Here is a 23,416-nt window from a genome sequence, read left to right as displayed (position 1 = left end):
CCCTCCCCCCACTTTACTTAATGAATTAATCTGAAATTCATGTTAGAGTTTCTGGTATGAAGCACTTTTGCAAGTGGGAACACTGAACAAGCTACTTATTAATAAGGAATAAGTACTTGCAATAGTTATTCTTAATGAAAAATGGAAGGTGGTAGTGGTAGGAATATGCAAGAGCTAATAATAGTGGTTTAATTTACAGCAAGGAATATTTTAAAAAAGGTATTAGGAAAGGCTTTTTAATGCTCAAGGTAGTAACAGACTTGGACTGACTTCTCAAAGAGTCTGTGGAGTACCACCGCAGACGGTTTGGCATTACAAGGTTATACAAATATCTGTTTCACAAATGATCCTGCCCTGAGGGAAGGGCAGACTTCGATGCTTCCTGGAACATCTTTCCATCTGAATTTTTTGTGGGTTTCTGTGTTCTGCTCTGGCAGCAACAGTGGGATGGATGTGGCAGTGGCTACAACCTGCTGCAGACAGTCACCTGCGAGCCCCACTGCCTCAGCTCCTGCTCTCACTAGAGCCTCTCCTGCTATCACAGAAGTGTGTCTCCTGTAAAAGCCTGAGCCATGGCCAAGAGCTATTCTGCCATAGCACTACAAAGTATACAAAGCAACAGCTTAGCAAAGAGGTGGTGGTGGCTTAAAACCAACTCCTGAGTGAGGTTTGAGCAAGGCGAGGCAAACCTGCCAGCCATCCCTCAGACAAGTATATCTGCTGAGATATAAGAATGTAGGCTAAGCAACATTGACACAAAAAATGTACAAAAAAGCAGCATGTTTGCAGACTGTTTATGATGTGGACTGGCAGTGGGGATCCTGGCTAGTCTCCACTGGCTGTTCTCAATCCCAGAGATACAGGTATGCACTGGAGCGAAGTTTCACCAGCGAACTTTCAGCCCCTCTGTGTGAGCTGTCTCTCCTGTGCTTTAACCACATCTTAAACAACTACACACCTTTTCCATCACACATATCCTAAAGTAGCCATAGGATTGTCCAAGAACAACAGGACAATTTTAGTGGGGATTTTTTCTTTGGCCTTTTTGTTTGTTTGTTTGTTTTGAGTTTTGGCTGTTTGGGTTTTTTAAAATAGTAATCTTATCAACTGCTAAGAGCTGGAGAGAAACAAGTGCACTCCACACAATTACAGAGGAAGTGGGTGGTTGGAAGTGACACAAGGAACTGGGGGCCTTCATGCAGGCAGGCACTATTTTGAAAGCCTGATGTGGAATGTTTATTCTGCTCAAAGAAAATCCATTCCCCCATACTGTGTCATGCCCACTCACTTAAAATTAAAAGACTTCCAACATTATCCATCTACTCTTTCTAGTCCCTGCTGCAGGACTGGGTACATAACTTCTTCAGGGGAAGCACATTAGATTCCAGACACTCCGTAAAACAATTTTTATCTTCCTGTAGGAATTTACCTCCCAGTTGCTTTCTACCAGGACTGTCTCCAACACACTAATGAATAATATTTTAATCTGCACATTAAAAGCATGATTCACCACAGCTTTTTCTCACCACTCAACTAACACAAGTGACAAAGCATCAGTGTTGATCCCAATAAAAGGGCATTTTTAAATGGTGCAAGGCAAAAGGAGAAAAGAATTGAGCTCTGTTTCCATTATGTTCCTATATCTCCTGAGACAAGGATTGTTTTTCTGTGCCACCTTTTGCACAACTAAAAGACCACTGAGTAAAACAGCCTTCTGCAGTCAGAGGGCAGGACAGCTACATGTATGTTAGGCATAAAAATAACATGTGTTTAAGATCCTAAGGCACTGACACCACAATCTTCAACTCCTGCTGCTGCAGAGAGCCTGTGGAAGTGCACCAGGGAGAGGAACTGCAGGGACAATGCACCACTGACTTGACACAGCGTGGGCCCCAGCATTACCACCTCAGCTCTTTCCCAGTTTGTCTGCTGATGAAAGACAGACATATTGTCCCTGTCATTTGCTCCTCTGTCACGCCCTCCAGAACAGTGCAGCCCCTGGTCCCCAAAGGGGACAAGCTGCCATGGCATCACTGACCTCTGATTCTGAGAGCTACTGACCTGACCTACTTTCCCCTGCAGGATAGACTAAAGCACCCTCAATGCAGATGCAGCTAAACATGATTTCAGAAAAAAATCCAGTTATCTCCTCCTCAGTACAAACACAGCCTTGTGGATACTATTAGCACTATATTTTTCCTATGGGAAATGCACTGCTGATCAATGCAGGATGTGCTGTTTTGTAAGAAAATGAGTAATTGTATGAATTACATACAGAAGGTCCTTCTGCTGACCCTATCCCTCACCCATTCCATCTCCTCTGAATAAATTCTGCCTGCCAACTTAGGAGTGAGCCAGTGAAAGATCTCATAGGCAGAATAAGATTAATATTTAGATGTGTATCTTCAAGTAAGGCCTTCTCAATTAATTAAAAAAATATTCAGGGTCAAGTCTCCTCCTCAATTCAAGTCAGATCTTTCAGCCCAAACTGGGCATGGGGATGTACCAGGAGAAGGAAAAGACTGTCAAATCCAACACTCAGATACTTTATCACTATTATCATAGTAAAGCTTTATATGCAGGCACTGAAGGTCCTAAATTAAATGTCAAATACTATCTGGCACCAGGAATATGAAGTACAGTCACCTACAGGGTAAAGGAGCCTGACAGCTTTGGTCTGCTTGTCAAAACAGCAGTCATCTCATTCAGCTCTTCAGGCAAAAGAACCACAATTTTCAAAACCAGAAGTTACCAGAATTAACTCACTGATTGCTACCAAAAAGAGGTGTTGATGATGGTAGGGAGTAAGAACAAATTTTTAATCCTACTCAGATGTTGAAAAGATTAATTTCTCCACTGATAACACTGAAAATATAGAGGTATCTTCAAATTCGTTTTTTAAAAATTTTTTTAAAACTTGAGGTTGAAGCAAAGTAATTAAATCTTCTCCCCTTTTGGCTTGCCTGTGTCCTCCTCACCAGTTAAACAAAAGAAATGACCCAAGCTTACTTCCATCTCAGCCAACCCAGCTGCCTTTTTGAACAGACTCCAGAAAGCTTGCCAGATGAAGTTTATGAAGTCTAGTTAATTGCTTCAGCATATTGATTTCATGTTTGTATGAGGAAATGTATAATTGGAGACACTCCTAGCTGGTTAGTCCTACAATGGCTGGCACCACAGCACAGCCACGCTGCAAACCTTGCTCAGTGGAGGAAGAAGTGGAGTGCTCTAACACAGCAACTACTCCTGTGTCCAGAGCCACAAAACCCCCCAAACTTCGCAAAGCCTACAGCCTTGCTGCAAAGACACATTACTAGGCATTGCTGATAATCATCAAGGTTTTAGAAAATATTGTACCAAAGAGAAATTTTGCTTTTGGAAAAGCAGAATAATTTAGATAGCAATAACTTTTCTTGATTCTTCATCAAGTGACATTCTGTGCCCCCACAAACCAGGAATGCAGCCCTCCCTGTGTATGGGGAGGAGGACAACAACTGCAAGCCAGAGCAGCACACAGAGAAAACAGCAGCTCCCAACTGGCACAAGTGGACACACCTGCATGGCTAAACACATGATGGAAAATACATGATAATTACATCTGGCTCCCTGATGCATCAAATTCATTTTAAGTGGGGTGTAAACTTGGGTTAGGGATGTAAGACTTAGGCGTACCAGGAAACAGCTATGGTGTATGGCATGCCTGACTTGGGGGAAAAAAATCCATGGAGAGAGCTGTATCCTGGTCATACTGAAACACCATGGCCACACTTGAATGTGCAGAGCCCAGGAAGGAGAGTAACATTCAAGGCACAAGCAAAGAGAGACACAAATTAATTCTTGACATTTCTTAATGAAAACAAGTCTTTCCCCGCTCTTGCACAAGTACAAACTCAGAACTTGCTGAAGTCAAGGAAATGGAAGAGTGGATGAAAACATTGAAGTAGAAAATAATGCAAGCATCTGCTATGAAAGTTGTGTTTGGGTGCTGCTCAGATGCTTAAGCAACCTTTCTTCTCCCAGCTCACCACAGAAGGTGCTAAAAAGGCTCTTCCCAGGATGAAGATTTGCAATATCTGCAGACAAGAACTCAACATGCTGAACTTCAGAAGGGATGAGGGACTCACTCTGCCCCACATGAGGCAAAACTGCTGGCTTTCACAGCTCTTTAATTAAAGAAATAAAAGGCAATTTGGAGTATTTTGGGGGATGTTGGAATTCATCCAAGTTGTAGAAGAGAAAGGAAAAGCCATGAGATTTGTAGGAGACAAAATCATCAACTTTCCTCTACCCTTTGCAGAGCTTTAACATTAATGCTAAAAATAACTACAGCACCTGTGGGGTCTCAGCATTTGGCTTAATCAAGTCTTAAGGAGTTGTGGGGGGGAAACAGCAGAGGAACAAAGGGTGGAAGGATTTCAGGACCTGAGTGTACCAACAAGGACACAAGGATGAGGTGTCCAGAGAACAAGTGTCTGTTCCTGACTGGGGCAGATGTTCCAATAGGATTACAGCAGGGGAAGGAAGGGGAAAAAAATCAGACAGGCACAGAAGCACATTGAGAAATGGGTCAGGCTAGAGCAGAGCTGTCAGCCTTCCCCAAAAATAGTATTAAAGTTTAATCAGTTTGAGATCTTTCACTAAGGTCCACGAGCCAGGATAACCTATCTAGGAGCAACATGTTTTCAGACACAGCCTTCCTCCATGGCCTTTCAGATACCTAGCTTTGGTTTGCAACTGCTATACCACTTCTACACTTGATGCAAACTTCACAAGCACTGAAATATGAGCCTCAGCAGTTCCAAAGGGCCGAAACCACCATTGTGCTCCACAGGAATATAGGTGCTGAGTGCTAGAGATGGGAAAGAGCTATTGGGGTAATTTGCCTAGTTTTACTCTAGTCTCTAGTTTATGCTACTGTTTTATCCTGTTCACTTTTTCTCAAGGCAGCTAAGCTTCTTTCTGAAAGGAAATTACTTACTTTGAGGTTTGGGACTTTTTTTGTAATGTATGATCCCTATTTGTTTTTCCCTAAAGTCAGGAAAATCTTGTACCAAATACTGTGATCTCAAGCCTACCAATATGCTTTATTTGACAGATATGTTGTGGACTAGGAACCACCTCTCTTCTTTTAGGGTTGTTTATAAAATGGTACTACTAGATGGTGGCTTTGACCTCCAGCTTCCTCTCCCCTGATGCCTCAGTGGAAGGTCCAAAGCCACATAATTTGATACTTCCACTTTTGGATTTTGGTTGGCAAATTAGGATTTACACTAACTGTAACTATTGGTGGCTCTTGCTCCAAAGTCACATAGAGGATTCAGTACTCCAATACTCTCCTATTTACAAAAGGACCTTATGGAATGATTTTACATATTCACCCCTCCTGATCACGTTAGCACTAGCATGTTTTCTGACACTGCATGAAGAGCTAAGAACAGCTTTGGGTTCTCTGTGATCCTCCAGTGTCACCTTAGCTACAGCCTGGTAAGGTCTGGACCTTTCATGTGATGCTTGTTCAAAGCCATTTTATAATGAAATTTAGCCATTAAGGCAAACATTGGGGTATAAGTTCATTAGGTATTTGTCTGCAGTTCAGAGAAAAATGAACAAACAAAACACAAAACAACAAACCCTCAAAAACCCATTACATGTTCATAGTCAGAAAATTGAGGGTGAAAATACAACTTACTACTAGGCACACTAGAAGGCTGCTTTCTGAGTTTTTTTGATTGGCAGGCTTAATTAGAGTTTGATGCAATGTTCAGATAGGCATTAACAATACACTGCACTTAGATCAAGGAGAATGAAAGGCAGCAGCAAGCAAGCGAATGCTCAAACAAGCAATCATTTCTGTAACTTACTTTTGGGTCTGTGAACTTGAACTTTAGGCTTCCCACCATCTCCAGCCTGAACAGGTTCCACACAACAGGCTCTGTTCTGTCAGGATGGGGAGCAGAGGGCAGGAGACAGCACTCATTTTAACTCTACAAAGCACAACAAAGACTCTCAGTAAACAATAGGAGGCAGCAATTTTTTCAGCTTATTTTATCAGCCAAGTTGCAGCAAAACTATGAATACATTAGCCTGCCCTTGTGGGACTGCTTTTGTTCGGTCAAAAGGACCAAGAAAGAATGGGGGAAAAATGAAAGAACGCATGAATTGGCAAAAGAAAAAAAAAAAAAGGAGGAAAGAATAGCTGCCAAGTGAACTGGGAAAACTAGTAGAAAGAAAATTAAATGTAATTGCACAGGCAATTCTTTTTTCTCATGGCTTTTTGTATCCTTGTTAATGAAGCTGGGCTATGAGAGATGCTCCTGGATGTTCCACTGCCACCAACAAAGTCAGTGGATCAGGAGTTTGTGGGGGGCACTTATTTCTTGCATGCACAGGTGTTAAATTTGCTTTTCTAGAGTGCACACTGAGTGCCTGATAAATTAATACTCTGAATATCTATTTTGATTTATTTATAAATGGGAATGTAGAGAGATTTTAAAAGTACTAATTAAGGAAGCAATCAAGGATTCATGCTTCAGGAGAGAAAATGTGAAGTGTGAGGCACTTTAGGAATACCTGAAATATTTGTCTAATTTGCTTCAACAACTCCCTGCAAAAAAATTGTTGCTCTTATTTGAGAGGCAGCAGCTTGCTGGAAAATGAAAGAGTTGAGGCAAAGTCTAATGGAGCTGTCTTCCAGGAGCATTTTCTGATTTCATCTACAGCATTTAACAGAACAGAATCCAAAAAACATCCTGACACCTTGCTAGAGGGAGGCCTAGATAACTAAACATTGATTCAAATGCTGACTTCCAAAATGTCAATCCTCAACTCCCATCTAATCCTAAAAACATTTTAGTGTCTACCAACAAAATACTCTAGATATTCTTTTTCCCTGCTCTAGCAAAGAGACTGCCTAAGTCTCAGAGACCAAAGATCCTGGCAGCAGCCTTGCACATTGTTTCCCATCTAATTCATCCACTGAGGCATTATTTTGCCTTTGCCACAGGCAGGCTACATGTAACACAAATTTAAACAATGCTTTCATGATCGCCTTTCCTTCATAGCCATCACCATTCCAACAAGGGTCAGGGTCAGTGATGCTGTCTGTTTGACAGACCTGAAGCCAGGTCCTCTCAAGACAAGTGATCCAGCTCTTGGTACGCTGGCCCTTCTGGGGCAGGACTCAGTATCTCAGTATCTCCTCCTCTCTGCATAGATAATTGGTTGGAATACAAAAAAGGGAGAAGATTCATTGCCGTATTTCCCAAGATGAAACAGGTGTTCTCCTTGGCATGGAAGACAAAGGATAAAGCTTAAACTATATATTTCTCCTAAGCATCTGTCGACCTCATGGATCCACATTCTGGGTTTCCTAAATCACCCTCTCAGGCAGTAACTGTTCTCACACATAACAGGGGAAGCTTAGGCCCTAATTCAGATGAACATTTGGTATTACAGTGGTTGCCTAATAACTCCAAAGCTGGGAGATGTAACACTTAAGGCTCCTTTCCAAATCTAGCCCCTCACAGATACCACTCTTGACAAACTCCCTCTTGTTCACACACTGAAAAGCAGGAATAATGCTGGAGGTCCTCGTTGTGTTTCTGCCTAGTAATGCAAACCACATATTAACAAGACTACTAGATTTTTATATCAACTTGCTGCTATTTTTGCTTTATCCTTCCACCATGGCCCACCAGGAACAAGAAACTGCTACACCGAGCAGGCATCATCTGCTATCAGGCACTTTGGTTCTTACCTCCACTCCCAGTGGAAACAAAGTGGTGTGGATGCCATAGCTACCCATGGTTTCAACCTTCCAGGGGCATACCACAGCACAGATGAGGGTAATCAGTGCTGGTACAGAAGCTTTACAAAGTGAGTGTGGGGCAAAGACCAGGCTGAGCTAACTGTACCACTGGAGACATTGAGAGGCAGGAAAGGAGATCACCTCCCAAGGGCACTGATGGCTTCCAACAACAGAACCAACAATCTGGGTTTTTTTGGATGCACCTTGTTTGACACTAACAGAATTCCTTCTGATGCCGGTGAATGCCCCCTTGCCATACCACCAATTACCATTACCTCAAGACTTTTTGACTTCATGGTACTCATCCCACTTCTGAAGAGCCCTTCTAAACTTCCTTTACCTGACAGTCACAAAACAAAATAAAATCCCATTTCACACATATTTGGGGTTTGGTGCATGGAAATGAATGAATTTCCCCTGATCCTCACCCGCCTTTCTCACCTTAAGTGTCATGATGCTTCTGGAGTGCCAATCACTACACTTCCTAGGTACTGCATCCTCCACTTTGGACAGCACAATAATCTCTTGAGCAAACAGCTTGTGACATAACAAGCATAAATAGCAGCAAGAGATAAAAATCAAAAGCCACAATGTTTTCACAGAGGTGCCCCAAGATGCCAAGCAAAGGAAACCATAAACTTCTAACAGATGGTATGCCAGCGGGATGGCTTCCAAACAGATACTCTTTTTTCCAAGCAGCATTGGTGTCAAGTATCCTGAGGGACTGGCAATACCCAAGATAGAAGGCAGAATGATTCAAATGAGCCAAGAAGCATCCCAATAGTCCATTAACATCCCCATGAAGTGACTGATAGAGGAAGAAAACATGGACATTTCCTTTTCTCAAGAGACACTGCAGACACTGAGCATGAAATCAGAGAGACTCATGTGCAAGTTCCACCTGAGTCCAGCTTCAGCTGTGACCTGGCTCCACAGCTCTGACCACTGATCAGCATGAGGCACCCTCTGCACCCTTGGTTTCCCTTGCTCTAAGGCTCTTCTGCAGGATGAGATACTGTCCCAGCTGGTTCGCATCACTGTTCTCCCTGAAGGAAGCATTAATATACTAGTAAGTTGGCACAATGACAACATAGAGGGGCACCTCTCTGCTGGGACAGGAGATGAGTCCTTTAGGCTTATACACACACATTGCAGACATTGCAATCTACCCAGTGCTAAAAAATGTTAGCCACTAAAGCCTTTCCAGCACAGACTAATCCATCTTATTTGGCCTCCACCTGACCCACCCTCACTCCACAGCGAGAAGCCTACCAACACATAGATGTGGATGCTGTCCTACAGAGCACTTCTAACTCATTGCAATTTTACCTGTGTGAGTTGCCTCAGCCACAGCCCATCTCACACAGATGGTGCAGCCAGGCACCAATTGCCTGGGAAGGTGTCAGAGGACATATGATGAACACCAGCTTGCAAACTCATTTCAAGAAAAATGGTACTCCAAGGAAATTAAAGCTTTAGCTAGCAACTATTTATCTTGTTGGTAATGGAGATGGATGAATAATGATTAAATTTGGGTAAATATAAATCAGTAACACACAATTAATTTAACCTGTGTACTTTATAAGTAAGAGCATGGATCAAAGGCAGATTATGAACAACTTCCAGGAAGCATGGGGGGCATGCAGTGACAGAAAAGACTGTCAGTAATCTTACTGCAACACCAAGCCAGCCAGAGGTCAATTTGCTCCAAACCAGACTCCAGAAAAGACTCTAAGAAGGTGAGGCTGTCTCAAAGGCTCTAGCATTCTTTTAGTAGTAGCTTGAACCAAAGCACAAAATATAACAAGAGATCCTTCCCTCCTCCAAAAAAACCCTCCAAAAAAACTCAATCCAACCCTGTGTTTATCCCTGATTGTCTAGAGTTCTTGATTTGCTTAATGTCTAAAAGCAGACATGGACAAACAAAAACATGCACAGCTATGCAGAAACCTTACTTGTATGAACAGGTCTGTGGTGTGACGCCTCCTTAAGAAATAAGGAAAAGCTGTGATCTTCAGGAGTAACCTGAAGCATTAAGGAAAGACCACAGCCTACTCCCTAGATGAAGACTTCATGTTACATTTCTTTCATTCCCCTAGATAACAGCCCTTATTTCTCAGAAAAACTTGAATATGCCTAATTTCCTCTAGAGTCACAATGGACCCTGGGCACAAAACAGAAGCTGTTCTTATAAATCCTGAAGACTCAAATCACAATCTTATATACAAAATATGTTAAGTAATAACAGCATGTTCTTCACACCATGATTTAATCTAGCACTTGGAAAAAAAACCCTCACCATTAGCCTTTTTGATAACCCTGCCAGCTGAGGCAACACTTTTGGTGTATGCACTACCCATAGTAATCATCACATGGCAGCAGCTGCCCGTTACTGTTGGAAGCAACTTGAAGGCTTGAGGATTGATATTTTGCTAACAGACCACCCTGAACCATTCCATTCCCCTTCCTCACTAGCACTGGATTGAAGAGGAGCTTCCCAAAGCATCCAGCAGTGAAGGAACATGGCAGAACACAGACGGTGCTAGCTTCTCCCAATTACTGTTTTGTCTGTTAATGAACAACATGACTGTCAGCTGAGTAATGAAATTCCAGTCCCCGGAGCTTCATCCAAATATCTCCCTGCCCATGTCTAGTTAGTAGTCTAAAGCCTCCCACTGCTTTGCCCTTTTATTTGACTTCCAGGAAAGCAGGCATCAAGCAACTTCTCGGGAGACATTACAGAGGTACCTACTGGGTTTATGAGGGCACCCTGTGCCAGCAAGTTCCTGGAACAGGCCTCAAGCTGCTGCCTGACAGGGCAGGCCTGCTCAGCCGCTCCAGCAGTGACATGGCAGGGGGCTGACAGTGCTCAGGAGAGGCCGGCTGGGTGACAGAGACATCCAGGAAATCACTTTGATGGTTATCAAGATCCACGGGCACAAATATGTTACGCCAGGAGCTCCCAGCTGTTTCCGTCATGGAAAGCACCCTTTGCCATCGATGGCGACATCTTCCCTCCCTCACAGGCCGACGCTCCGCCTCAGACCCCCCTCGCTCAGGGCCACGGGGCACCGCGATCCCCCACGCCTGGTGCTCCCACTGCGGCGCAGGGCCAGGGTGGTCCTCCAGGCCTTACTCCAGGAATGCTGCCTGCTGGGATCCGTGGGTAGAGTTTGTGGGGAGTCCATGGCCCGGCAGAGCCCGACACCCCCAGAAGTTGCACCCTGGGAGCCCGAACATGCGGCGTTCTGCAGTGACACCCAGTCGCGCCCACGCAGAGACTCTTCAGGGACGGCAAAGCCGCTCTGCATCACCAGGGACTTGCTGTGGCTTAGGAACAAGCAATTGTCGTTAATCTTGTTGTTAATTATCACTGCAATTGGCATGGCTTTTGTCAGTGATGTCTGGCCTGAACATCAGGCAGTGTAGCAACATGCACTGTTAAGTCCTTTATTATTTATTTAGGGTAAGATCCTGCTGCAGCACTGTTACCCCGTTTGCTTCAGTTTGCTTCTTACTGCTGATTGTTGAGTCCTCTAGTTCTGTTGCACATCAGGGAATGAGGATGATGCATTCTCTGATGGCAAAACCCATCAAGGAAAACTCTAGGGGAAAACCAGTCCTTAGCGGTGCCCTTTTTTATTGCACTAAATAAAGGCTACACTGATGCTATTAGCTGTGCCACAGCTTTTCTGTGGAGTTGCTTGTTTCATGACAGCTGAGCTCAGGCATTTTACTCAGCAAGCTCCTTGGGCAGAGCTGAAACAGCAGTGTCTGCCATGTGTTTCACCTCCTCGTCTTACACAGGTGAACGTGGCCAGAGCTCACTCCCACACCAGCCACAGTAGCCAGAGCCAACCTCGCAGCCAACGATACTGACAAAGGACACAGAGGCACCTTCTCACACGTGTGAGGGGAGTGCTCGGGACAGGAACTGTGCTGTGGCTCTGGAGTGGGACATGAGTGCAGGTGACTGCAAATGATGCTAAAGTGTTTGAAGTGATTTGTAGAGATGGAGGCAGCCCTGAGCTGTCTCCAGTGCAAAGTACAATGGCTGCACTTTCCTGGGAGTGGGCCTTGGATTTGAATCCGGAGCTGCAGTGGTGAAAACCTTACGCCTGTAAGCTTTTATCTGCTTGGTTTCATACAAAATTGCATTTCCAGCCAAAATGCCACCCAGACCCCAATTTTAGCAGTGTCCCTGGATGTAGGTGTCCCATGGAGAGATGGCTGTGGGACATTTGGGGACAGGAGCACTGTCCTCAGTTCCTATTTTGTAATATAATGGACTACTGCATCTCCTTGGCACGGTCCTTAGGGGCTTTAGAAATTAGGCTTGTCAAGAAAGAAGTCGAAGGCCCTAGAGAGCTGTCTGATGAAGAACAAGTGAGTTTTTATGTGCTCTAAACCCTCCTACCCAATTTCTCTGCTGCTGCCAGGCAGTCCACCCCTTTCAGCACACATTAGCGAACATCACAAACCTATTGGAAAAAGTGCTGCAAATGAAAAATGAAATGTACTCTATTTAGTCTTCAATTAAGGAAGAAGAGTTTACTCCATCTCTCTAGGGCAACAAAAAACTGGAGCAGAGTGTTAGGTTCATTGAACATTAATGATCTTTTTCTATTATGCTAAATTATTGTTTCCTCAGCCAGTGATCAAATACAATAGCTTTATTAAAGCCCTTTTCAGTAAGAAAAAAGAAAGCGCCTTTCTGCAGCAGTGGCTCTTATGAATGACAAAGGAGCAAGGGCCCTACAACGGGGTGATTGTTGGAAACAAGGGAAACAATGGTCCCTGGTGCTTCTGCAAATGCCCTCACCTTCCTCTGCCCCAGTAACAGAGACATTGAGCTGCCTGAATGAGAAGCTAATTTCAGCTTGGTGCTCACCTCTGGTCTCCTCCACTCTGAACCAGGCACTGCTGAGCAGGGCTCTGGTGGTGCTCTGCCCACAAGTACCTAGAGCTTGCCCAGCAATAAAAAGTATAACCCTCCTGAAAAGGCATTTAACACATGACCCAGGCTGGATGAAAGCGTGTGCTTACGGCAACGAAGAACAAGTGCTGGCTGTAAGAATGCAATCTTGTGGGGAAAAAATTAATCTGAAGTAAAATGAGTCAATTTTGGTGCAAGTCTGTGGAGGCAACACTACACTCTTTAGACAAAATTAAATAAAACAATTTTAGTGGAGTTCTGTGGAGGCCACAGTCCAATGTAATTGCAACGGAAAATTGATGTTCTGTTAAGTATGCTGCTCCTGAAAGGAAAGGGTATGAAGGCATGGCAAAAACAATAGGTATAAAAAAATAAGGTTGAAATTAAGTTAGGGAAACATAGTAAACCACTTTTGAAATGTATTTATTTATACCACAACCCAACTGTGTCCCTCTCTGGCATGATAACACTCTTGTGAGATGATTGCCTCTTACAGCTGCTCAACACTACCCCGTGTATTGTGCATAAAAACCAGGTGCTTGCTCTCATCTGCTGCAAGAGAAAAACACAGCAGCAGAGGTGTTGTCTCCAGAAGTCCCTGAGCCATGAGTGGCAGTGTGTTCCACTCTCCCTACCTGCTTGCCCTAGCTGCATGAGCAGCTTGACCCTGCTGGGATATTCAGCAGCTGGGGATCCTCTGGCAGCACTCACAGACATCCACCTTCACAGCACTCTCCCACGGCATTTAAAACACCATTGCTACTCCATCTGTGGCATACACACCAAATTTCTTATCTGGGACACAGCTCAAATCTGGGCATGTTTGGGGGGGAAATGGGAATGAACCATGTCACTGGCATGGTGGGAACGCGTGGAGGAGGAGAGGGAGTGCTGGCAGAGGAATGCTGCCAAGCACATGGGGAACAAGTCCAGCAGCTTCCCCAGGGGGCACAAGTTGCTTTAATTCACCAGGATACTTTTGAGCTATGGGAACTGCAATTTTCAAGTAGTTTGTTCCTGCCCCAATCTGTCTTTGTCTGGGAATCCATGCCATAGTGCCCTCTGATGTTAAATATTCCGCTTGAAATCTACCTGGAAAGGGGAGGATCAATAGGCTCTCAGTTTTGCAACCATGGCAACACATACTTTACATATCATTTCAAACTGAACAAAGGAAAATTAAAGACTTGGGGTTTCAGGGAAGGAGGGGACGGAAGGGAACAGGCTTTGCCTCCAGGTGCAAACCTGTCATATTGAATCCTTAATGCAGTGAACTTAAGAAAAGTGTTGATAGAGCAAAACTTGAGACTCTGTGAGGAGAATATGAATGCCAGATTTGTTTCAGCTGACAGTACTCACAGTCTAATGCAGAGTCATCAACAGCTCTCAACAGACAAACATTCAAACAAGTTCATCTCAAAAAATAATTATAGGAAAAAAACACCCAATACTCACTCACAAAAAACCCTCACCCAAAAAACCCCAAAACAAAATAAAAGTCCCCCATAAACAAACAAACAAACAAAAAATCACAACAAAACAACAACATAAAAACCTACCAAGCATTATCAAACATTTATATTTTGGACTAATAATATTCTAAACCTGATTCTGATCTGACTTCTACTGGCAGAAAGCTAGAAAATCAGTTTTCAGGCTGCAGTGGTTTAAATCAAAAGAAAGTCCTTCCTGTGTTCCTGAACCCTGGAAATTTTTGCTAATACTAGGTGACATTTGTGATAAAATTGTGTTTGATAGCTGATGATCTACAGAAGCCTCACCTATGTTTAGTGATTTAAATTCATTACTTTGTCTTAATAAAGGTTTCGGTTCTTTTTTCAAACCCAGTTATTCCAAAGTCGGGAACAGTGATCAAATTAGGTAGTCATCAGCATAAAATGGCCTGATTTTCTTCTGCTTTTGCCCTAGGGTTTTATTTACACAAATAGAGTATGAATAAAATGCATAAAACTATGCATTTCTTGTAAGGTTTAATTTTACAGTCATTATGATCCACACAAAGCGCAAATTCCTACTCCAACAGCAAGGCAGTGGAAAAACCATTTCCTAGTTGAATGTCTATCCACATCCACATGAAAAAAGGGCACTGAAATCCCAAATCTGTTCAAGTCATTACCATGCCCCCTGTAAGTGAACATGCCTGTGCTAATACATAGTGTTGCACTGACTCCTCCAATCACAAATTTTCAAATTTCAGCTTTAAAGCTCTGCTCTTCCAGGAACAACTTGGAATCAGGTGTGCTGTGGGGCTGCGTGTCCCCCTGCTGAGGCGAAGGAAACCCAAGTATGGGGTCGGGCCAGTGGTGGGTGGGTGTGGGCACTGCCTGCTACAAGAAGCCCAGAGACAGCCCCAGAGGGAGGAGAGCATCACATTGGACAAACCACCATGCAAGCTCCCACCTGCACATTGCAAGCCTGGCACTCCTGGGTGAACAGCACATAAAGAGGAAAAGCTTGACCTGAACAGCTCCACCAACACAGAGCTTCTGCCTGGTCTCTTGTTAATTGTGTATCCAAGGATGCTCTGTCTGGCTGCTAGCAAAGGCAGGCACAAAGAGCACAGTCTTGGCATAAAATGCATGCAGTTAATACAGCACTTCTGGGTAAAACCTCAGAGATTTTATAGCATACTTGAAGGCTGTGCATTAAGCCATCTTTCCAGGGTCAGGATCCCAGAAGCCTACAGATGTAGGCATGTGAGCCATTGATGCCACGTTTGTGGTCATTAAGAACAGAAAGATCTGGTCTAAATATGGGGGAAAGACAAATAATTCATCTGGATACTGAGGAGTACTTGCAGTTGTGTTATTCCATTGAATTCACATCACTGCCCTTCAAGATGTGTCACACAAAGGACTCTGGGAGAAATATGAGACAAAGGTGTCACAGTTTTCTTTTACATGTAATTATGCAAGGATGAGGCTTGTATCTATAATTCCACAACTGTGTCACCTTTTCTTTATCCTGAAGCCTGCCTGGCGTTCTTAGGAAACAAGGGGAGCTCTTCAGTGTGGCTGTTCTGCTCCATCAAGGGCAGCAACACGGCACTGGGCAGAGGTTCGGGGGAAGCCAAGCAGCAGGGGTGAGCTTTCTGCTGGCTCCTGGCAGCAACATGAGCAGCCTGAGCCTGGCAGCTGCCAGCTCTGGGGAAGGGGGTCACTAGAGGGGCCACAAACAAGGGCCCCTCCTGCCCATGGCAGATGGTGAAGGCTCCTGCTATCCAGCAGCACCGACAGCACCACTGATGTGAGAGAGTGCTGCTGCCTGCACAGCATGGCTAGTAGGACAAACTCTGTGCCCAAGTCTTGGCTGCATGGATGCAAGGCTTGCCTTTCCTCCCTTCCGCCTTCAATGCAGTATTTACTGGAGCTAACCCATCACTGGCTGTGCTTTCCTGCTAAGTTAGGTGCTCTGGCTCTGCCAGTGTCATGCAACATCCTCTCATGGTTTCTCTATACCTGTTTTCTCTCTGTTACAAGAGAGCAGTAAGACACATGCCACAAGAGCACTGTGATGCCTAACTCATCTTCATAAAATGCTTTGAATCCATCATGAAATGCTCTGCAAAAGTTCAAAGCACATCGTCAATATTACCACAGTATTTATTGTCTCTGAATGGTCCATGTCATTATCATTAAGCATGAATATTATTCTTTATTATGCATCCATGCTATATCTTAGATTCTTGGCAGTTATTCAGAGATGTTGGAAATGCTTTTCTTGGATATGCCCTTTCCTAACAATTTCAGGAAGATGTATGCACATCTGAAATGTTAGAAGTCAAATTTCTGTAATTTCTAATGCACAAAAGACTCCATCTGGCACACCTATATTTTTCAGCTATTATGCAAACGGAGAACTGAAATATTAACAAGCTTTGTGAGTAATTCATATCAGGCAGGATAATTTTTAAAGTTTTTCAGTGAGTATACTTTCTGAGAAAAAATTCTCTTGATGACTCTGAACATACTGATAGTTGCTGGAATTGAAAGAAATGGATGGGTATCATTAAAATGACAGCAGATTGAAAAATTACAATGAGGAAAACACTTATTTGCATTTCAACATAAAAGAGCATGTCATGTGTTCCTCACCGCCCTAGCTGGTGTTTCTGGGGCACCATGTGTGTGGGTAGGTCCTCCTGATGCAGAGTAACAAAGAGGAGGGAGCATGACCCTGGGGCAGAAAGACTAGTCTGTGTATGGTGTAACAGGCACCAGCACATGTGCACATCAGTGACATCTGAGAACTTGAAGCAAAGTGTGGACTGCAGCAAAAATGACCTGGGTGTCAAGGAGAAGGAGTAGAGCAGTTTGAACAAAGTGAGGAGTCAGTACACTCCAGTTCTCTTTCCAGATAATATGGATTTCAGCATTTTAAATGCCATCAGAACAGATGAGTTCGCTGAAGCATGTTCTTTCCCTGGTTGGACTCTGCTGAGCCTCTTACAGAAGCAGCCATCCCACCTCTATGTTTTGGCAGTGGCCCTATTCCAGCCTTTTCACTGGCAAGGACCACAAACTTCAGCTGAGCAGCTCACAGCTGAAGCCTTGACTTACAGTATGTCTCCCTTCTTCCTGATGGATCCTTCTACTTTTGCTTCCCACCTCTGAGGTCAAACTGTGTCTCAAGAGCAGCCTTAGCTGCTGAAGTGCTGTGGATGATCCTGGCAGGGAAAAGCACCAAGTCTGGAGCAAGAAGACACCTTGCTTTAGCAAATTTACAGAAACATCAATTTTTTTTTTTTTTTTGCCACTTTGTACCTTCTAGAGATCATGTGTCGGGTTTCCCTCTTGTGTAGGAAGAGAGCTATGCCTGTCCCAGTTCCTGGTCCCCAGCACAGCTGGCAATGTGGCCAGCCAGAGCACAGAGCCATGACATGGTGCTGTGGCAGACAGGGTGACTGCTCCTGGAGGAGCCCAGCTCCACCCTCTGCACCAGCTGCCACTCTACTGACACAGGATTACACTGGGGTTAGCACAGACATTGCAGCTTCATGGGCCACCTGTTTTGATCCTGCCTGAATTTGCTCTGGCTTGCTCTGTGGCTTAAACTTCTATTTTCAACTGAAGAGAGAGGGAGGCGAAGGAGGAGGAAGGGGGATGGTTGTGGTGGGGCTGATCTGAGGGTTTTCTTCTCCCAGTGTGAAACAGAGCCTATCTAACACTTGAATTCACTGCTGTCACAATTCCCATCAATTTCTGATGCTGCATATGCGTCCGTGATCTACATACTAACCCAAATTCTCCATACACTCACAAAGCATCAGTACATCACCATGAAGCAGCCAAGCCTTAGATCCATACTTCAGTAAGTAGCCTGCCTCTACTGTGCCTCTTTGATCAGAGACAACCTTCCTGGTTTCACCAAAAGCACTGCTAAGACAGATGGGACTGCTGTGCTGTTTAATAGGAAAAAGATGCTGTCACATGAAGCAGTTGTCTCCTCTGCCTTCAGCATAAAGGAGCTAAACCTGACAGTCTGAAAGAGGAAAAGAACTGTAGCCTCTTTGTTAAGATTCACAAGGAAAATATCCTAAATATTGTCTCTTATAAAATACGTGATTAATTTTAATTATTTGCATGGGTATAGCTTCATTTCAAGGAATACCAATTGTAGTTACTGCACTGCCCTGATTGTGTAGGAAAGGTCTAGGAAATGAAACTGCCTGGAGACTCATTATTGACAAAAAGTGCCTTGTTTATGCACCTTGACTGGGAGGAGCAACATACTGGGAGGAGTAAAATAACTATCTGGACTATTCACTAGTAAGTGAATTACATTTCTTATTTAATCACCTGAAGCACCAACAGAAACCTAAGGAGGGGAAATTATATTTTTTTTTCCTTAAAGAAGACTTTATCTGTATCTATCTCCTTCCCTGGAGATATTCAAAAGCTGTCTGGACACAATCCTGAGTAGCATGCTCCAGGGGACCCTGCCTGAGCAGGTAGGTTGGACTAGATGACTTCCAGTGGTCCCTTCCTACCTTATTCATTCTGTGATTCTGTGATTAAAGAAAAACAGAAGGTGATGCCATGAAGATTTTTGCCTTTTCTTTTTTACCCCTGTTATACCCCTGTTATACCTTTTTTACAGCTTCTGTATTCCTAGTGCTTTTTGCCTACATTCTTGGACTTGTTTGTCAAGCTAGAGACTTAACATTTTAGAAGCTTCGTAGCCAGGGATCAGTGTGCCCCAGACCCCAAGGTCCTCTCCAGAACATATTCTGTAAACCAAGATAGAACCATCCAGGGGAAGGTTCCTTGGGGAGGGGGGGCTCACTTGAACCTCTCATTGGGGAATCTTTGATAGATATGCTAATTAGTAAAGCCTATAATGTTATACCCGATGTTGGGGGACACACACACACACACACACGACACACGGAAGAAGAGAGACACAGAGACACAGGGAAAGACTTGGTGGGGTACATCTCGATGCATATGACCTGGACATGTGCACCTAAGGATCCTTAAGAATTAATACCAAGGTAAAATCCCTTTTCCCCTTCTAACCGTGTATGCCTCTTGATTTTAAGACCAGGAACACACATCAAAGGCAACCCAGGAGCATCTGTTTAACTGTATCAGCTCCAACCACTCATCTTCATTGTTTTTATGAGCTAGAAGATAATGGCTTCATTTTTGGCACAACCTGAAATGTATCTTGCTAGAGGTCTTAAAACCTCCTGTCATCCTGACTCTCACAACAGGCTCTGGTTAGCTGGGATCCCAGCAGTCTGCTGGGTTAGTCAGCAAAGAAAGCAGCAAGAGGCACCACTGTCAGTCCCCCTTGTTGTTTCTAAAATAACACTCATTGTAGATATACTCATGAGAAGTTTTTGCATCCAAACTGCAGGGAAATTCATGCTCTTACGCCGGCAGGGCTGTAAATCAGAAAATACTTTAGCATGCTACTTGCATTTAACAAATCACAAGCAGAGGGTTTAATTTTGATCTCTGGTGGCTATCAAACCAGGAATAACTCCACGAGGCAGTTGCTTTGCTGGGTAGCTGGTGTGAAAGGAAATAATACCATTAATATCCTTCAGATCCTTGCATCCAGGTTCATCCATAATCTGTGCCACCTCACTTTGAACTGCACCGTTGGAAAATAAAAAGTAACTCTTTTTCTGATGAGCAAATCCTGCATGTTTTCAAAAAAGCAAAGGAAGCAATTAGCTCCCCTTAGCTTGAATATAGTAAAGGACATTGAAAACTTTGGGGGTGATAGAGACCCAGCCAAACTAAAGCAAATTGACTAACTGCAATCACTTAAACAAATAAATTCTGGGAGCAGACTTCTAGCTCGCCTACAAGAAATCATGTATGGCTAAAAAATATTCACAACAGCAGCTTGAAACTGTAGTTTATTAATGGCCTTTACCCCACAGCAGGACACAGAAAGGAAACTGGCAAAACAGGCACATTAAAAAACGATGTCTTTTCTGACTGAAATATACATTATGCAGAAATACACCTCCCTTCTTTTGTGCTTGGGCTGGAGATACTGATAAAAAATGTGCTTCTTCCTTACCTCATTACTGGGTGGCATTACTGCTTTGCTATCACTTGAGGTAAGTGCCTGTCTGTCTTCACTGCCAGGCATCTTTTAAAATCCCACCATGAGGGGAGAAGGCTTTTGGCAGAAGAGGGAGTTTAAGGAAGAGGTAGTTGGTGAGGGACAGGACATGATGGACATGGACACTTAAAACAGCTGCCTTTTGCTTTCTGGGAGATACTGTTGGAAACAAAGCCCTTCAGCTATATTTTAGTTAAAAGAGGAAAATCAACTCAGACCATACAGACCAATTGTAATTTTAACTCCTGCACATGCTTTTGGGGAACATAAGGAGCAGCAAGTGGCAGCAGCAAGGGGACCATCCCAGCCTCACTCCCCAAAACCACAATGATCCCAAACCTCTTAATCCTCACCATCACACACCTGCAGGTATAAGACCTGAGGATGCCCCAAGGCTGACAGCATCATCTAGAGTTTGGGAAAACCTTAACTGTACATACTTGGATATTAAATTATATAATGGATTTTTTGGCAGCAAAAGAGAGTTTTTAGTGAACTGCTCACAACTCAGAATGGGGAAAGCACTTCATGAGTTTTGGCAAATATTATTGAATTGGTTGAGTAAAATACTGAAGGTAATAAAAATCATTGAGGATACATAATGTTACACAGGCTGAAATCCACCAGGTAACAAAAACATTTAATGAAAGATTTTGAAAATGATCCTATTCTTTCAAGATCACTAATTGCCAACAGTCTACATATGGAAAGGGCAAGTCCCCAGGAGTGCCAAAAATCTCCCGGTACATGTTTTTCTCCTTGTTCTGTGACACAGACTGGCTAAAAATGACCCATTTCAGAGGCTGCTGCAAGAAACCTGTCACAGAAGGTAGACAAAGGGGCTGTGGGAGACACACTATCCCTGCAGCCATCCAATTTCATCAAAGGATGTTTGCTGCTTGGTCGCAGCATCTGGGATGGAATTTCCCTGTTTTAAAGTACCTCAACATCTTTTTTTTCTTTTTTGTAATTTTCATGCCTTTGACTACTTCTTATAAAACACATTCTGCTGGACTGACACCAAAGACTGGCTTGACAGTGTGTCACTTTAAAAAGCCCAGGTGACAGATGGTAGACAAGCATGGTGACATCCTGGCAGTACAATTTATATCTCCCTGTCTTAATTGTCCCTGTAACCAGCTTGCATTCTGTTTGTATTCCACCTGAAATCCCCTTACCTGCATGTCCCTCCTTGGGATAGGAACTGGAAGGGTCTGGGTCTTCAGGATGTCTGCTCAATTTTCCTTGCAGCAGCAATCACTGCATTTTGCAGTCTGTCTTCCCTTGTGTTTGTTTTCTCGCAGAAATGAACAAAGTGCCACACACAAACCCCTACAAGCCAAACCACACAAGAAGTGGCTGAATAGCAGAATCACACAAAACCAGACAATCCATTTGCAACATCAGACCCTCTTTGTTGTCCTATTGTTGTTGTTCATCCTCCAATAATCCAGCCAGAACTCTTTTCCTTCAGTACAGCACTGGTTTCCTTTCAGATGGGATCAGTCTCCTTCATCTGCACAGTTCCTGTCACACCTGCACCCAGCAGCAGTCCTGATTCATGCAGCCTTGTGTGTGTCCTTCTTTCCCATAAACTCATCCAGCACTGGAGCGGGCAATGGAAGCCACAGCACATGAGGGTGTTAAAACATCACAAGTTTAACACCTTGTTTGTGCCCCATACCCGAATTGCACTCAGATTAAACAGTCTCTGAGTGTGGGACTGCTAATGTTTGTTAAAACACCAGTTGATCCACAATAAAATACTTCCCGTTGGGAAGTAACTTCTGCTTAGATGAGCATGCATTGCTTCAGAAGGGAGAGCTGTATTAGCACCTAAGCCAGCAAGGTAAAAGGTTTTCTAGGTCACTGAGAGTCACGGCAGCTCTGTGGGTGCCCAGCAGGCACTGCTTACTGTGCAGCCCAGCCCCTTCTCCTGGGAGCTTTGCCACATTTAACCCAGGGAACACAGCTCTGAAGGAGTGATTAAATTTCATGCTGTGGTTGCAAAGTAGGAATAACACACAAAATGGGATTACATTTTAATATAATCTCATATCTCACAGTCCTGGACCACCTAGTAATGTCAGTGAGATAATTCTAAGTTTATTAACATTAAAAAAGGCATCAAACTTCAAAGGGAAAGCAAAAAAATATGCTGGTGATGTCAAGAGCATGCTGTATGACCAGTGAGTCAAAGTGTTACTAACTATATTTTCACTGTCTTCCACTGGATCTGAGTTATTTCCCCAATCTTTGAATGGGCTGACACAGCCTCAGCAGGGCAGTGAAGTGTGGCACCAGAGGTCGACACAGTTCTATCCCTGGGGCAGCTGCTTTGTGTGAGAGGTAAGGGAACTCTGCACCTGGGAAGAACTTCCCAAGCTGTGAAGGAAATTCTCAAAGGGAAATCCTTACTGAAAATAAATCCATACTGGAAATTACTTCAGATGCAAGCAAACAGAAGCAAAGGAGATTTGTGCTGCAAATGCCATTCTTGCTTTTTTCACCAAGTGGGAACCCCACTGAATTCACATGCTTTGCTGTTTAGTGCACCCTGGGGGTGCAGTAGCCACTGCAAGCACAATTTCGATACCCTTTAGCTCTGAGAAACTGTGAACCCGGTCCTCCCTTCACTCTGGTGGTGTCTGGAGGTAATATCTCACTGACTGAACTCAAGCTGGGAGTAGCAGCAACTCCCTAACTCTACAAGCCTCCTCAGATTCCAATGAAAGAAAAAATCAGGAGAGTCACTGTGATTTTAACTGGGGATTTAAATACATCCTCTCTATATATATTTCCTTTTTTTTTTTTTTTAATTGTTTATTTTGTTTGGTTGGTTTTTGGGGTTTTTTTTTTTGGTTGGTTGTTTTGTTTTGTTCTGTTTTGTTTTCCTGAAGCTTCTGTTATCAGTTAAGCACCTAGGTCTCCTACCTACTTTACTTAGTTAAGCACCTCCTGTCTCACATTTGGGACAGACCCAGACCACCTCTGGGCTGTGACCCCCACCCAGCCTCTTCAGATCTGTACAAGAGGCCACATCTGACCAGGGCACCAGTGCAGCCTCC

The sequence above is a fragment of the Coloeus monedula genome, assembly GCF_965178545.1.
Source record: "Coloeus monedula genome assembly, chromosome: 6".
Lineage (NCBI taxonomy): Eukaryota > Metazoa > Chordata > Aves > Passeriformes > Corvidae > Coloeus > Coloeus monedula.
Note: the sequence above shows the minus strand (reverse complement) of the source record.